Source organism: Callionymus lyra, chromosome 3, assembly GCF_982586985.1.
Source record: "Callionymus lyra chromosome 3, fCalLyr1.hap1.1, whole genome shotgun sequence".
NCBI lineage: Eukaryota > Metazoa > Chordata > Actinopteri > Syngnathiformes > Callionymidae > Callionymus > Callionymus lyra.
The window spans coordinates 6507878-6522879 of record NC_141820.1 but is presented as its reverse complement, the minus strand read 5'-3'; the positions used below and the strand labels follow the sequence as shown (position 1 = coordinate 6522879).

Genomic DNA, 15002 nt, shown 5'->3' with positions numbered 1-15002 from the left:
TTGGAAATGTCTGTCAATGTTACAAGAACCACAAAGTGGTCCAAAATCACGTTAATAGGACGACAAAGAAAATATTAAGCATACCAAAAATTCAAAATAAAATAAATAATACCTGACCTGACCTACATTATAACTACAGTTAGACATTTCTCTAAAACTTCAATACCCCATACCACATCTGAGTTCAAGCCCAAACGAAACTACCTTTTTTTTTTATAAATATTTTTTTAATTTTTGTATTATACAAATATATATTTTCTTTTTACAATTACATTATTTTTCTTCTCCCCTTCGTGTGATTCTTTTCTTCTCTGTCAACTCCTTCATCCCTCTCATTGTGTACTTTCTCAGTCGTTGTGATGCAAATATTGTTATTCTTTTTTTATTTGGTTCTGGACACACCCCTGCCATTGGCCCGGATGTAGAGAATTGACAAACATAATGTTCTGAACTCCATTCCCCCATGAATATGGTCTTTACCAAACGATAAAGCTTCCATCTATTTTATCCTTTTAGGTTAATGGTAGGAAAGGGGGTGATAAGGGTGACACCCATCAATCTGTGTATCAGTGGCTCTATTGCCAGGAACCCTATGGACACTCTGGGACGATCTTGGATGAGTTGGATGACATTCGACGCCGTACAACAACCTTGTCCTTGATGGACAAACATCGACGGTTTCCCCACAATGACCAAAGGGGGATTTTTATGTAACTAAGTTATAAGTAATATTTGTATCGCGCTTTCGCTTCCACTAAAACACCAAAGTAAATTATAATAATTACAATATTATCCATGTCATTTTAGTAGTTTTCTTTGTACTAAGACTCAAAAGTGGTGCTCCATTATTCCAGGTATATTCTTAAAATATTACATTGTACTATTTGTTATAACCAGAGTGCTGGTCGTTCTGATAAAATTCAACCCTATATTCACTAAACTACAATACTATAAATACTATCAATACAACGCAGTTCTCGCCTCATAAGAAGTTATTTCTAGAATTAACTTGGCAGTTTTCCAGTTAAAAACATGACACTCACAAAACAACATTGAGACAAAGTGAAGGTTCTATGAAGTCAGAGACTAAAAGAGAGGAAGTAAGTCAGTAGAGATACAGGTCTACCATCAGGGGAGAGCAGTCGAATATCAACCAGCGACACGTCTCCCTGAAGGTCAGAGGTCACAGACAGCCAGAGGAGAAGACAACTTCACTACACAAACGGTCGATCAATGTCTTGTTTGAGAGCGAGAATTGTGTATCGATCATGTCTGATCATTGAGCCATAACATTATGACCACCTGTTCAATGTTTCAGAAGCTTTTTTCCATTTCAACTTTTTTTAAATCATTTTACAGCAAACTATTGAAGAGTAAATGATGTAACCTGGTCAACAGTCTGAGTGACTCACGTCAACATGATTACGTTGAAATGATGTTTGTTTTAAGTTTCCAGGCGGAAATGTATTTCTATTCATTCACATTTCAACAAAACTCCTTTTTTTCTAAACTTTTTCTTAAAAAATTTCTGTTAAGTAAGATCTTTTGAAAAAAACTCATATATTAAAATATAACTATTTAATTTAATTTAATTTAATCTTATTTATCTTAATAAATGCCGTGGCTAGATAGACTAAAAATAGATAGAATAAAAATTAGATAATGACGAGTGAATCTATTTTGTGAAAAAGTCTCAAATCTGCCACGTTTTTCAAACATCTCCTGCTCTGACGTACGCTCCAGTAGAAACACAATTCAAACTTTAAAATGTAGATAAAGTCCAAATGATCAAGTCTTTTGTAGCTTTCATGGTTCTTCTGGTCACGGGTCAAAGCACACAGTCCTCTCTCACCATTTCCTGGCGGGGAATTGTCTCGTTTTAATTGCTCCTGATGAACATGATCTTCACTGAGGACCAGCATTGGAATCGTTCCAGTCGTGCGACTTAATCTGTTCAGTTTATGGAATATTATTTGAAACAATTATTATTTTTAAATGTTCTTGATTCGAGCAAAAAATCATTGACATCTTAAAAATCTTCTGGACCTGGACGAGTCTTCGTGGGTCAGAACATGTTTCGATCGGCTAGAGTTCATGAATAAGACGAGCATCTACAGGAGGAGAGTTCAAGTATCTCACGGTCTTGTTCACGAGTGAGGGTAGAACGAAGCGTCAGGTTATCAGTTATGCAGATGGAAGGTTGTTCTGATCTTCACATCAAAACTAATCAATAAAAACAACATTTGAAATATTCAATATTGTTGATGTCATTGATCCACAGCTGCTTCTGGAGTTACTGAGTTTATTTGACGTTAGTTTTACATAAATAACAATTCAAATATTCTGACCTAATTACTAAAATTAACATTAAAAATAATGTTAATAATAATAAAAATGTTTTAACTCAACTCTTGCTCTAGTGTGACTCCGTCATGTCCTGGGTGTGTCCCGGGGCTTCCTCCGGGTCAGAGCCCGACTGTCCTCAGAATGATGCTACACAGAGTGTCTCCTGGATGACTGAGCTCTTCACTCCCCAAAACATGATTTCTTTTCTGAAAACTGACAGGTATTGAATGACCGGTGAATGAAAAGCCTTCTAGCTCAGCTCTTTCTTTGTGACCAGATAGACTCGGTATCGTAGCAGGTGATTGGTTCTGGGTCAACTTGAGTAACATCAACATCATCATCTTTCTTTCAGGTTCTGTCCACGGTGCGAGCGCTGGTGAGCGACAGAGTTCTGGTGTCACTGTCGCAGCAGCGCCCCCTGCAGGAGGGATCAGAAGAGCAGAGACCTGGACTGTTAAGGGTTGTTTCCATGTTTGACACAACAAATGAACAACTCAACTTCAACCGTGTGAGTAGATAAGATCATGTTGATCATCATCGACCAACAATCAGTGAAAACTCTTGATGAAGCTTCATGAAGCCTCACTTTCTCGGTTCTTTCACTTCTTAATGTTCTAATAGTAATGTTTCCAGAGAGAAACATCTCACGGCTGAGAGCGCCATCTGGTGGAGCAACGAATTGATTCAAGTTTTGTTTCCGCACAGATCATCAAGGACCGAGTGTTTTCTCACGCGTCCAGGAACAAGTACATGTGGAACTTCCTGCCTGGAGGACTGCTGGTTCTTCCCGAATACTCCACACATCTGGCCCACTTCCCGTTCTACTACCTGGGCCTGGGTACACACACGCGTCCCCCCCAAAGATGTGTCAGGGTCAGTGGTAGAAATGCTGTTGTGTTGTTTCATAAATCCAGGGGTCACTCCGGGTCAGGAATTCACTGCCGTCATCCACGCCGTCTCCCCGCTGGTGTCTCAGTCTCAGCCAATCATGAAGCTGCTGCAGGTGGTCTCCAGGTCCAAGTCCTGCTCTCAGGTCAGTCAGTCAGTGTGCTGCAGGAAGTCAACTTTAAAGAGTTGTGTATATATTTGGTGTGTGTGTTGTGTATCGTCAAGAGTGTATAATATTGACACATTGTCAAAAAACATGCAGATTTTTTAACTTTCCCAAATTTGTTTTTTGTATATATATATATATATATATATATATATATATATATATATATACATTCTTGCATTTTTTTTCCATATACGTTTTTTCAATATTGTTGCATACAGAATATTCTTTTTAACCAAAAATTGTTAAAAAATGTACAAATGTTATTTAACTCTTGACAAAATAATAATAAAAAAAAACATTTTAAAACGTTATTAAATAATTAATGCAATCCTACCATGAATAGATCTGAAAGTAAGAACCAGAATTTTAAAATGGATCGTGAAACAAACTAATGCAGAGATTTAAGGATCGGAGAAATGTGAGTTCTTCTACGAGAGCGAATCACAATTCTGGCTGCAGAGTTTTGTATGAACTGCAGGCGAGAAGATCCTTCTTGTTCAGACACCAACATAAACTTGAAGAACGCCTTGAAACACGTCATTCGATCCCAGTTATGGTGGTGGTGTGGAGGTGGGGTCTTGAGAAACAGATTGGTGGAAGAATGGACAGGAAATTGTGCTTATGTAACAGGAGTACAAGAAACAACGACTTATGTGTTTTCGTATCATGATCACGAACGATCAAGGTGGCGTCATACCATATGCACAAGTCGCGTTACCTCTGAATGACATTTTGGAAAGATGTGAGCAGATCTATGCACAGAGGCCTGATCCTAATCAAATAGCAGCCTGCAGGCAGCATGAAGACGAAAACATAGACGACTTCAAAGTCAGATTAAGGGATGTTTTTAACAAACATGGTGGGATTCCCGAAGATCATCCAGCTCTATGGGAATCACATTTCAAAAATCATTTGTTGAACCAAATGAGACCAGATCTGTCGAGATACATTAAGAAGCAAAATGTGACCTGGCAGAAGGCTGGGACAAACGATCACATTACATATGCCCGAAATTACGAAATGATAGAGAAAAAGCGAGAAAAACAAGTCACTAGTGACATGACACATGTAACAAACATTTACTACTAATATGATAATGTGATCCTAATACACTGTCCGCAGAAAAAAGAAGACTCTTAAAAGAAGGTCGATGCTTTACTTGCGGAAAGACAGGACATCTTGCCAGAGATTGTATTGAGAAAAACAAGCGCAAAGATAAACCCAGACGAAAACACTACTCTGATGATTCGTCTGAGGATGAAGAATGACTAGGCCAACAACAGGTGGCAGCACCAAGGTCACAACCGAGTGCACCGCCATGTGAAACTGATGAATCAGAAGAAGAAATTAACCTCTCACACACAATGTTTGATGAAGAAATACCTGAAATTCAAGACCTTTTGTTAAGACATTTAACAGAGCCTGGTAAAAGGCCTGAAATGACACTCCTAGCAAACGGAGATCCAACAGTTTTTCTGGTAGACACCGGTGCTGATGTTTCAGTACTAGGTCGATGGGACCCAAAGAAAATTAAGCCAGGAAAGGGTATAGTCAAAATGAAAGGAGCTCATGGAACGGTTGAACATTTGCCATTGTCACACACTTTGAACATTGTTGCACCAGAAAGACCACTGAGAGTAGCGCAGGCTGAACTAGTTTTGCATCCATCTTGTCCACATAACTTGTTAGGACGGGATGTTATCACACAACTAGAAATAAGACTACAAACAAACAACAAGGGGAGGGTGATCGCCTCAGTAGGTGACATACCGCCGATAACTGAAGCGCCCGTTATTGGTGGTCATTAGACCTCCCAGAGGCAGAAATGACAGGAGCAGCAGCTCAACTCTTGAGAGAAATTGCAGAAAAAGTTGAACCTGGAGGAGAGATCCAGGGAAAACAGGGCCTTCACGTAACCATAAGACATAAAGATGATCCAGGCCCTGATTTAGAGTATGGCGAATTTTTCTTGCGACTAGAACCATAGGTAATAAACCTAGAACACTTATATTGTAAAAAGAAGTGTGGTTTTGCTACTGCAGTTGTGTCAGCTCAGGTAAAACAACTCCTTCCGCCAGGACAACACCCACATGTGTCCTTGGCAAAGAGCCATGAGCATGAGTGGAAAGACATTAATGGTCTTGCGGGATCACTGCCACACCTCAGTTGGACGCCAAATCCACAAAATCCGTTGTGGGAGGTGTCGCATACTGGGTGGCAACGAGTGCGATTAAATTGGACACTCAGAACTAACCCTCAAACTCATTTGAGCTGAGATGTACAGATCCTCTCCCTCTCACAAGACGAGGAAGAGGCTGTGAGCAAGTTGCCAGATCAACTCTGGAGTCAAGGACCCACGGATGTAGGTCTAATGAAAAATACTCCACCTGTAATTATTAAAGGGAAGACTGAGCATCGCCCTGTAATAAGACAATACCCGCTCAAACCAGATGCAGAAGAAGGAATTGAAAATGTTATCGCAGAATTACTGGTCTCAGGTGTTGGGATTTTATGTTCCGATGAACCGACCCCTCCCCAGCCTCGTACGTGGTGATGGAATGAAGGACAGACACATGGATGAGTTTAAGAAAAATGCTCGTTTAGTGAATTATGCAAAAGTCAGAGACAAACTTACGTGAACACGGGCGCTGGCAAGCAGAGAGATCTATCACAGACGTCTAAGAATGCCAGAATGCAAAGATCAGACAAAATGGTGGATCTTTATAGTAGAATATTCAGGTTAACGCCTCTAGTCAAATGTACATGTAGGATTGGTCAGTGACTCTAAACACTTGATTCTAAGATGGCCGGTCGCACGTGATCGTAGTGGAAACTTACTGAAGGTTGTTGACTTCTAGAGAGAGTTTGTTCCCAGCGACTTGTGTCCTTCAGTGTGAGTTCTCAAACAGGGGTCCAGACTTCCTGGAATCTGGAATTGTTTAATCTTTCTGTGTGTGCGAGGCTTTGTGAACTCGGCCTTGTGTTGCAGTCAGTGGATCTAATGCAAGAATAGGATTATTTAATATGAATTAAATATGAAAGATTATCAGTTAATCAAGTGACTATTTGAAATGTGTGTTAAATCTAGATGATTGATTACAGTAAAGTTGTCATTTCCTTACATTCCCCCTGATTGCATCATGAACTAATGATGCAATAAAACAAAGACTAGTCTGATTTCAAAATAATGATCACGAATCTTATCATAAACTAAACATGCTAAACTATTATCCGTATAGTGCCACACAAAGATTACATATGGTGAGAAAGCAACAGAGGAAACACAGATTCATTTAATTAATGCAATTATACATTATGAGCATTTCTCTCAAATCACAAAAAAGAAAAAAGAAAATACAAAAAAAAAAAATTAATAATAATTATTATTCCAAATTATGCTACGAATTAAAACTGAAGTAATTGAATGCCAAATCATCAAAACAAACATATTCACACTAAGTAACTCACATCTAATAAGTCTATTTTGAAGTAGAGATTTTGTTAAAATATATATTGATATGGAGCCAGTATCCACTGCTTTGAAAAACCTCTTTAACGAGGTAAAAAGGAAGTAGCAGCCCCGTTGTCGGCGACTTGGATGTGGGCTCTTCATGTGAGGTGTTGTTGACGTACTCCCCCGTCAACAGAGCATCATTGAGCTCGTCCTGCAACATAGGAAAGACATGAACAGCATCGCATTCTTTACAAATGAGAAACAATACATCTTTCAATCATGCTATTTATTTAGAATTTACTCATACTACTTCCTGTAGACAAAATTAACCCCTTCCTATTTACTACCTAAGTCAGAGAGATAGTAAAACACAGTCGTACCTTATTCTCGAGCTGTTTTCTACACCAAAGATTTAAACTAATTGAATGCAATCTGGACAGAGCCTCCTTCAGCAGTGTTGATCGACAGAACCGTGCAACAAGAATCACCATCACGTAACAAACCTATTATCCAGCTAAGTATCTAAGTCCTCCCCTGAGGGACAAATAAACAACTTCATTTATTTGTATTTAAAAAATGTTTTCTTGAATAACTTTGTATCCAAATCTATTGTCAAATCATTTAATTAATCATAATACTCTTGGTATTAACTCTCTTAAATTTATTTATGAATACATTTATTCAATATATGACATTATTAGCTACAAAAAGATATTCTAAGCTTTGTTGAATCATTATTATTCCTCTTAGATTTGGTTTGAAAGTCTATTGCTAAAGTAAATGGATAATATCAAATAGAAAAAAATGTCTATGTGCAAACTATTCTGCAGCCGTTTATTTATTTTATTATGTTTTTTCTATATTAGCATTTATATTGTTGGATTTCTGGACCTTAGTTTAACCAATTAATAAAAGACTAACTAAGACTTAATTTAAGAATAATAAAAAAAATTAAAAAAGTAAAAATCTACTCTATAAAATATTTTTACGATTATAATTATAATGATTCATTCTTTTATTTTATTTTCTTGTCCTTTGTTAGATATAGAACACATTTTGAGAACCTTATTTTCCATTATTAACCCATTTATTATCTTTATATTGAAGTTCCCCAAAGAACTGTTAAACTCTAGTATTTCAAATTGGTATTTATTTTAGGTTTCCTTTGTTTAAAACTTCAATCAAATCATTTTGTCATGTGGATGAAAACTAGTAATTTACAATGCTTATATAATTGAATTCCTTCAATAAATTACACTTGCAAGTCCATATTTTGTCAATTTTAGAATTCAACTTGTTTATTTTCCATTAATCTCTTGCTCTAGTTCTTATTTTTGGATCTTGGATTAAAGGTATATTTATCTTTAACAAAGGTAATGAGACTGATATGATTCTATAGTTTCTAAATAGATTATTTGCTATTTTCTTTCTTGAAGGCATCATTTATTAATTAATTTATTTCTTCTGGGTCTTACATTTTTAGTCGATTCTGTTCTCTGCTTTACATTTTGTTCAAAAATGTTTATAGTTGCCTTAGAACATTAGAAGCAGCTTTAGAAACATATTTCCATTTTTTATTTAACTTTTTCAATTAATCAATTTAATTTTTTAGTTTCAAGTTTCACTTTTCATATTGTGTATTGTATTATTGGCTGCCATTGATGTATATAAAAGTATTCTATTTTAATTTATAAAAAAAATACATGTTCTTAAAATGATTAATTCTGAAACTACGTTTTAATCATAACAAGATATTTTCTTTCCCTTGTTTTTTGAAACTTCTCTAATGTCAATATGTTCCTTCTCTTAGCATTAAGTAAAGTGTTATTAGTTTTAGGGAAGTTGTATTTATCTCAAATCATGATTTCTTGTGTTTGGTAATTTAAACATCTTAACTATTTCACCACATGTCCAAAGAGTAGTTTCCTAAAACTACATTTTTTCATACATATATTTTCAAGCTAGTCAAGTTATTATCTTTACTCATGTTGGCTCATGTTTCTTGTTCACCTTCTAACAAGGAGATCATTTCATATATTTAAGTCTGCAGTGGACAGTGGCTTCTTATTCCTCCCTCACTGGAGCTTCTCAACACCACCTCTGACAGGATAAGATCAGAAGTTACTAGAAGGTCAGTTTTGAATCAATTCAGGTGGTGATGAGGATATTGTGTGTGTGTCATGAGTTGTGTATTCAAAACTTTGATCTGTGGATGTCAGTTAGAGTTTGTCATGTGTTTTATTTGAATAAACCTTGAAGTTAGCAGAGAGTTCAAATGATCAGTAAGTTTTGACTTCATGGAGAGAGAGAAACAGAGGCGGGTGTTGGAGGGAATTATTTCATTCACACACACACACTAACACACACACACACACACACACACACACACACACACACACACACACACACACACACACACACACACACACACACACACACACACACACACACACACACACACAGGGAGCAGTTTGTAGCAGAGACACTTTTTTATCTTATTCAATTTAAATTTAAGACATCATGTGTTTGTTTGTTTATCTCTGAGATCAGTGTGTTATTTGTAATATCTATGTGAATGTCTGAGAGTGTTGTGTGAGTTCAAATGAGTTTTATGAATGTAGTAGTTAATTAGATCAGGTGTCAGACCTCTTTATTTATCTACCCACAAAATAAATACAGTATCTATTCTAGATTACTATTTTGCTTATCTTAACTGTTTCTTTAATTAATATTCACTTATAGTTGTTTGGTTTATTCAACTAGAGAGAAGAATGTCATATTTATATTTCTCAGTGTTTCTTTTAATTTATCTCTTAATCTATTATTTTTTCTTTGACCTTTCCTCCTACAGTATTTTAGTCTCTATTTTTACCATTTTCACTATTTAAGTCTAATTTCAAAGAACAATATATCATCAATTTCACTCACATCAAGATTGAATGGTATAGTATAGTCTAGTCTCTATAGTCTAGTCTCTATAGTCTAGTTTCTGGAGGTGACAAGTCAGCAGCTCTAGACAGAGTCACTTGTAATTAGTTTAAAATAAAATTCTGCATCAGTTGACCTCACAAGTTTTTGTTTAGTTTTCTTATGGCTGCTTTCATCATAGCTCTGAGTGGAGCAATCAGAGTATGTTATTCTGGGATTAACTGTTTACTGTTACAACTAAAGATATCATGTCTCTAACAGTTTAGATGTGTCTGCTTTTTCATCAAATCACAAACAACTTTGCATTTCTTAATCATTTGTCTCAGGGCCCTGTTATAATATCTATATATAATATATAGAACCTAGCTTCTCCACCAGCAACCACAGCAAGAGCAACACGAGGGACAGAAGTGTCAGAGAGCATAGAGAACCTTGTTCAGTTGTTAGTTCTGCAGCCTCACCATCAGGACCACAAAAAATGTCATCGCAGACTAGAGTCAAGTTCATGTTTGCGACCAGATCGTGCCATTTGTCTTCATAATCACGTTCATCATCATCCCAGACATAGTTCATAGTGCAGTGTGGGGGGTCCAAAGGTGGATCATAGGAATGAAGTCTCAAAAGTCTTTTCAAGATCAGAGAAACCATCAGATGTTCAATCACGTTGAACCAGTACAGCTCCTCCCTCTCTGGAGCAGAAGTTCATTCTTGGTGGAGAGTTGTTGAGGTTGAGTTCTCGTTTGTTCAGCTCAGAAAAATTGCTTCAATCGTAGGTGTCACCAATAGGGAACTGGACCAAAGTTCCTGGACTAAAAGCCAAAAATGCGCCATTGTTGACCAAAATTCTTTGTTTGTTTCCATCTCCTCGTCCTCTTCTCCTGCCACACCCATGCACTCCAGCCAGTGGCCAATAGGGAGCTATGATAGGACCCTAGAACTATCATCTCTATTTTTAGAGAAACTCTTTCAAGTCTTTAAGTTGAAATTGAATTAGCTGTATCTGGAGCTCAATAAGAGCATTTTGTTTAACTATTTTATTTATTATGAATTCTCATCATCATTGATGTGAGTAACACACTCATAAGATTTACCATTAAATTAAAAAACAGATTAACGTTTCTTATTTTTCTTCCCTGTCAGGAGCTTTAACTTGTCACCTGTAGTAATAGTTACTTTTGTCTTGAAATAGGAGGTCAATAAATGAATAGAACAAATTAATAATATTAATAATATTAGTAATAATGCTAAAAATAATAGGTAAAGAAGCAATTACCATAATAAACAATTAAATGAAAATATGAAAGAGGAAGAATCTAAAAATCTAAATTAAGAACCAAAACTTCAATTAACTAATTAAAATCCATTATAAAATCCGAGATAATAATAAATAAAACAAATACTATATTAAGATATTAATAATAAAAACAAGAGAATTAAAATTAAATGGACTAATTTGAAAATAATAAATGCAATTAGATCTAATCAAAATATTATACTAATTCATTAAAATTATTCAAGTCAAAAAAATTAACAACTTATTATTTATTTATTGTTAATTATTTAACTTCCTAATTAGTTGCATATATATATAGCAAAATTGACAAGAAGAGGAATAAGAGTGACTGTCTAATGACCAAATACAACATATAACTTAATATTCCTCCAATAATTAAAAAGATAAAAATCCAATCCCTAATTTACTAAAAATAATAAAATAGTAAATGTATGACTGATTGTTAAAATAATAAAATGTATTTAAAGTAATAATTGAAAAAATAAGAAAACAGAATAAACTGCAATTGATTCAATTAATCAATAATTAAATAGTTACACCAATTGAGTCAGAACAAAAGTCAATTAAGAAGTAAACAAAGAGCAAACCAGCAGGGGGCAGCATAGCAAATACAACACCAAAGATCAGAAATTGAGAGAAGAAGAGAAAACAGGAACTAGATATCAACAAACGTACACACATGCAAGCAGTCAATGACACACTTGTTTTAGATAAGCAGTATTAGTTAGACAAAACACCAAAAGTTACACGCAATGTGACCAATTGTGAGTTGATCGATTGATAATGTGAAATAGGAAGAGAGGATGGTCAAGATCATTAATACATACAACAGTGTGCCAACCATCAATGTTAATTGTGTTATTGTTATTGAACACAGCAGAAGAAGGAGAAAATTGAAATGTGAGTTGGTTTGTTTTTCTTCTTAAACCAATTATACCACTAATTAACTGTATATTTGTATATACCTCAATTAAGAAATTACAAATTAAGAAACAGGAATAATAGTAAAATAACTATCGTCAACAAAGAATGTTTCTTAATAAAGAGAAAAGATAATTATATCGAACCCAATAGTGAATAGAATTCAAGATGACGTAAGAATGTGTGTGCGTTTAGAGAACACATGAATACAATGGGAGGGTCGGTGAGGAAAAGAAGGAAGTCTTAGAAGTTCAACCTCCAAGAGCAACCACTCCCACCAACAAGGAAATTGTCTTTCGGAGCTCATTCGGCCTTGCAGCAGCTGACAAGTAACAACGTCTGCCAAGCAGCAGTTCTTATCAGCAAGAGATAGTGTCCAGAGACACACGAACCTGGACTCTCAGCTGTGTCACAAAAAATCAGAGATCTCACACAAACGAATGCTAATTTTTACAAGTACCGCAGCGAGAAAAAAAATATTCAAAAGATAAAAATATACAGACACAGACAATTGAAACAAAACAATATGTCATGACAACACGACGACAACAGTATTTTACCAAAACAGGTGAGAGAGACACACTATGCTACATGGAACGAGACTCTTACCAGCCTGTCGTGTCTAAAGTGTCGAAGTCATAATGGCAGGAGCCCCTCGATCGCTCAATTAGCTTCCAGACACCCTGGTAAAACGATTAAAACTAGTCCGTTTCTGTCGCTCCAACACGACGTCACATCCGGGTCTTAATACTTTGCTTTATGGAGAGAAAAGGTCAAAATGCAGAGTGTACGGGTCGTTTATTCGCCGCTACAAGTCAAACAAAGATATAACTTTACGATCGAAAGGACTCGATCTTTGCCGGCAGCTGTACAGGTCGATAGCTCCGGGAAAGACGGTCCTGGGTTATGGGTCGTCTCTACATTTAAGGGAAAGTTTCCTGTCCAGGGGGCGTCTGTTCCGGGGCAGTGGTTCTTTGATGTTAGTTCCTGTCTCGAGTCACCTGGAGAGCAACATCCTTGCTTCCCTGTTGTGTGGGCGGATTCCTTTGTCTTCCAGCCCCCCTCTTTTGGGTGTGTTCTTTCTTGCTCTTTTGTTTCACGTCCACAGGTGTGAACAGAGCAGACAGTCTGTCCTTCATTAAATCGCTGAATAATCTCTAGTCTGTTTCAAGCTACCCTTGACACAGTGTATATCAGTATGAAAGTGAAATGTTGGTTGTGAATGTGTATTTAAACGTTTAAGCTCTTAGATGAGGCTAGTATTTTATACTCTATATTTTGATCATCTTTTTAGCATTAATTTAACTTATGGCATATACGTATAGTGTAGAATAATTTCCAATCTAACAAATTGAACAGGACTTAATGCAAGGAAGTGTGAAAGTGAAATATGTTCAAACAAGACAAGAAAAGAAGAATAATACTAAGATATCATCAGATACATACTCTGGATACAGTACACAATACTTCTACTTACTTCTACTGCCACTCAAAAGGATGGAAACCAACAGATGGATGATGAATGTTGTTCTCAAAACACGAACGGATGTCACTGCAGCGACAGAGAAAGAGAAAGTACTTCTGAAATCTTCTTCTATAGCAGTTAAAGGTGCACCAGCACCACCTGCTGGTACAGAGTGTCATTTCTCTTTTACTTTACTAGTAAGTAATATTTATTTATATAGCGCTTTTCGAGACCAGGGTCACAAAGCGCTTAAACAATCAAAACAATACTAGTAGATATATAAATAAACGTTTCTATGATGTCTTGAATCATTCAGTCCTCCTAAGATAGTGCAGGACATTGTAACAGTTCTAATGAACATATCTCTTAAATCCAAATGTTCTCCCTAAAATGACCGACATTTTTCTGTGTTCAAATCTCCACCTTGATATGAATGTTTCTTCATTTCAGGCTAGTTGTGTTTCTCATTTGTCAAATGTGTTTTTCTATTCTGTAGAACCATTTTTCACCAATTACCCTTTTTTGTTTGTTTCTATTTCTTTTGTAGAGCGAGAGAGAGAGAGAGAGAGAAAGAGAGAGAGAGAGAGAGAGAGAGAGAGAGAGAGAGAGAGAGGACTTTTAAAAACACTTTATTGCAATGTTGTTGTTTTTACAATAGTTCCCTATAAAGTGACAAGTGCAATACTTCAGTCAAGCCAGTGTGCAAATTGTAGAATGTTTTCTTTCATTGCACAAATTTGTCCCTTTTCTCCCCATTTTCTAAAAGCATCTCGGTGTTGTTGTGACTCTGTGGAAGCAGAACTCCAGCCTCAGTCTGGATCTGATGTTCTGTCTCCACAGAGTCACCACATCCAGTGAGTGTCTGCAGCTCCTGCGAGTCAGATACACATCTTTACCTCACCAGGTACTTTAAGATCTTCTCTCTTTGCGCTTCTTGTGTATCTGACTCCGCCTATAAAACAGGGACAGAGAACACGAGGTTAAAAAGACTAAAAACAACAGTTCAAACATTAAAAACCCTGCCAGCCTCCCACACTCTTTAAAAATGTGAAAAGTCTTCTCTGGTTGATGCAGAATGGACACTCGTTTAAAACCCCGGGGTTAAAACGCGCTAAAAAGGAGTTGCTCGCGATGGCCGCGTGTAAAATCCTCCACTGGAGGTCACCGGTTCTTTTCCTCAGAGGTGGCTTGTACAGTGACCTCCACTGTGACCTCCACTGTGACCTCCACTGTGACCTCCACTGTGACCTCCACTGTGACCTCCACTGTGACCTCCACAGTGACCTCCACAGTGACCTCCACTGTGACCTCCACTGTGACCTCCACTGTGACCTCCACTGTCCTCCACTGTGACCTCCACTGTGACCTCCACTGTGACCTCCACTGTGACCTCCACAGTGACCTCCACTGTGACCTCCACTGTGACCTCCACTGTGACCTCCACTGTGACCTCCAGTCCCCAAGTCTGTCTGTCCATGTGTTGGTCGGTCGTCGTAAAAGAGTCTCTGCTTTAAAATCTTCACACAGTTCACCTAAA

At 36.8% G+C, this 15002-nt stretch overlaps 1 long non-coding RNA gene and 1 pseudogene across 1 annotated transcript; one reads left to right on the top strand and one right to left on the bottom strand.

Moving 5' to 3' along the window:
• The first annotated feature begins 2432 nt into the window (after positions 1-2432).
• LOC148083130 (uncharacterized) lies at positions 2433-5724 on the top strand (annotated as a pseudogene).
• Positions 5725-5981: 257 nt separating this feature from the next.
• LOC148083129 (uncharacterized) lies at positions 5982-13560 on the bottom strand. Its single transcript, XR_015710724.1, has 2 exons — positions 13478-13560; positions 5982-13361 (listed from the first exon to the last, which is right to left on the bottom strand). It is a non-coding gene; the product is annotated as an uncharacterized LOC148083129 (long non-coding RNA).
• Between the last annotated feature and the right edge of the window lie 1442 nt (positions 13561-15002).